Consider the following 2,989-nt stretch of genomic DNA (forward strand, 5'->3'; position numbering starts at 1 on the left):
CCGCTTGGAACACTTCAACCCCAGGGCATCAATGTGGACTTCAACAGTTTCCTCATTTCCCCTTCCCCCACCTCACCCTAGTTCCAAACTTCCAGCTCAGCACTGTCCCCATGACTTGTCCGGACTTGTCCTACCTGCCTATCTCCTTTTCCACCTATCCACTCCACCCTCTCCTCCCTGACCTATCAGCTTCATCCCCTCCCCCACTCACCCATTGTACTCTATGCTACTTTCTCCCCACCCCCACCCTCCTCTAGCTTATCTCTCCACGCTTCAGGCTCTCTGCCTTTATTCCTGATGAAGGGCTTTTGTCCGAAACATTGATTTTACTGCTCCTTGGATGCTGCCTGAACTGCTGTGCTCTTCCAGCACCACTAATCCAGAATCTGGTTTCCAGCATCTGCAGTCATTGTTTTTACCATGCTGCAAGACCTGCTGAGTTTCTCCAGCATTTTCTCTTCTTATTTCACCATTACAATCTTTCTCATCAGTGGGACACAACAATAGATTTATCAGAAATACCAAAATCATAACTTACTAAGTTACAAAGGGAGCAGTTGAAATATTGCTGTGATTGGTCCATGTAACGGCATCATTTTATTACTAATTTTGCAAACATCAAGCTGAAGGATCTCTTTTGTTCAATAGCCTTCACTTAAATGCACTAGATTTTTAAAAAATTACAATGATACCAAGAGTCCCAGTTCTTCATTTTTTTCAAAATATCAAAAGCTGATTTGCTGGTCAGACACTGTTGGCTAAAAGCCAGTATTCTGAAAGGATATTTAGCTGGGAAATTGCCAGTCCACACTGTCTGATATTCTCTCCCTGCAGCCCTCAGATTACAATGTGCTAGTCCCATGGGGTACAGTAAATAAGGATTGTTTTCTGTCATCTGGTGAGGGGGGAGGCATTAAAGATAATTATTAAATAAAGATAATTATTAAGTAATTATTGAGTGAAATTACTGATATAATATTGGATTGAGGGCCAGCTGACTGGATTGCGAGATACAGAGAACAGCGATGTGGGAGGTAGAGGATTATACCCTTTAGGAGCTGGAGGAATATGCAAAAGCTAGAAGTGAACAATGAGGTGTAGAAGCTGGAAGAGATGTTACTGATTGTGATCCAAGTGTCCAAGCTGGTGAAGCCAAAGGGTGGGTCAGCATTCTGTGTGGGGTGTGACTTGCATTTGAATGTGAAATAAACTGGAGACATCAAGTAGATTTTTCTCAGACTCATGGAGGGATATTTTGAGGCAATGATGATTGGGAGTAAAACATTGAAGGTTAGGCAGATTCTCTGATATGTTGTAATGAAAAACAGTGGCTAAGGTAAACATTTTGGAGCGATGCTCCTTCATCGTCGCTCCGAAAGCTAGTGTGCTTCCAATTAAACCTGTTGGACTATAACCTGGTGTTGTGCGATTTTTAACTTTGTACACCCCAGTCCAACACCGGCATCTCCAAATCAAGGTAAACATTGGTCTTTTAGAGGATGAGAAAGGGGATTTATTAATGGGATATGAGGAAATGGCCAAGGCATTGAACAGGTATTTTGTGTCGCTCTTCACAGTGAAGGACACGACTAACATGCCAGTAATTAACATGGAGACGAAAGTAGGTGAGAACCTAGAAATGATCATTACCACATAAGAGATACTGTTAGGTAAGCTAACGGAGCTAAGGGTGGACACGTCTCCTGGCTCTGATGGAATACTAAAAGCGATAGTGGGTGAAATAGCAAATGCACTTGTAATTTTCCAAAATTCGCTAGACTCTGGGATAGTTCCAGCAGATTGGAAAACAGCAAATGCGACGGGACTGTTTAAAAATAGAGGTAGATAAAAGATGGGGAATTATAGGCCAGTTAGCTTAATTTCTGTAGTGGGGGAAAATGCTTTAGTCTTTTATCAAGGAAGAAATAGCAAGGCATCTCGATAGAACGTGTTCCAAAGGACAGACACAGCATGGGTTCATGAAAGACAAGTTATCCTTAACTATATTACTGGAATTATATGAAGACATTATGATCACTATAGACAATGGGAACCTGGTAGATGTGGTGTATCTGGATTTCTAAAAGGCATTCAACAAGGTTCCACATGTAAGGCTACTGTATACGATAAAGATGCATGGCAATGTATTAGCATGGATAAAGGATTGGTTAACTAAGAGGAAGCAAAGAGTGGAGATAAACGAGTGCTTTTCTGGTTGGCAATCAGTAATGAGTGGTATGCCTCAGGGATCAGTGTTCAGACCACAATTATTCACAATTTACACAGATGATTTGGAGCTGGGGTTCACATGTAGTGAGTCAAAGTTTGTGGATGACACTAAGGTGAGTGGTAAAGCATAATGTGTAGAGGATATATGAAAGTTTGCAGAGGAACATAAATAGTTTAAGTGAGTGGGCAAACATCTGGCGGATGGAGTACAATATTAATAAATGTGAAGTCATCCATTTTGGTCGGAGTAATAGCAAAAAGGATTATTATTTGAATGTTTAAAAAATTGTAGCATTCTACTGTGCAAAAGGACCTGGGTGTCCTTGGGCATGAATCACAGAAGGTTGGTCTGTAGGTGCAGTAGGAAATTGTGAAGGCTAATGGAATTTTGTCCTTCATTGCTAAAGGGATTGAGTTTAAAAGCAACGACCTTATGTTGCAGCTCTACAGGGTGCTGGTGAGGCCACACCTGGAGTACTGTGTGCTGTTTTGGTCTCCTCACTTGAGAAAAGATGTACTGTCACTGGAGGGGGTGCAAAGGAGATTCGCCAGGTTGATTGTGGGATTGAGAGATTTGGCTTATGACACAATACTGAGTAGACTGGGATTATGGTGAGAGGATGGGTAAGTGGAGCTGAGGCCACAAAAAGACCAACAATGATCTAATTGAATGGGGGAGCGGGCTCGAAGGGCCAGACGGTCTGCTCCTGCTCCTAGTTCTTATGATCTTATGTAATAAAAACAGCAAGTACAATAGAAA

This window comes from Chiloscyllium plagiosum, unplaced genomic scaffold (genome assembly GCF_037043375.1).
Source record: "Chiloscyllium plagiosum isolate Xiang-an unplaced genomic scaffold, Cpla_swu_hap1 HiC_scaffold_7, whole genome shotgun sequence".
NCBI lineage: Eukaryota > Metazoa > Chordata > Chondrichthyes > Orectolobiformes > Hemiscylliidae > Chiloscyllium > Chiloscyllium plagiosum.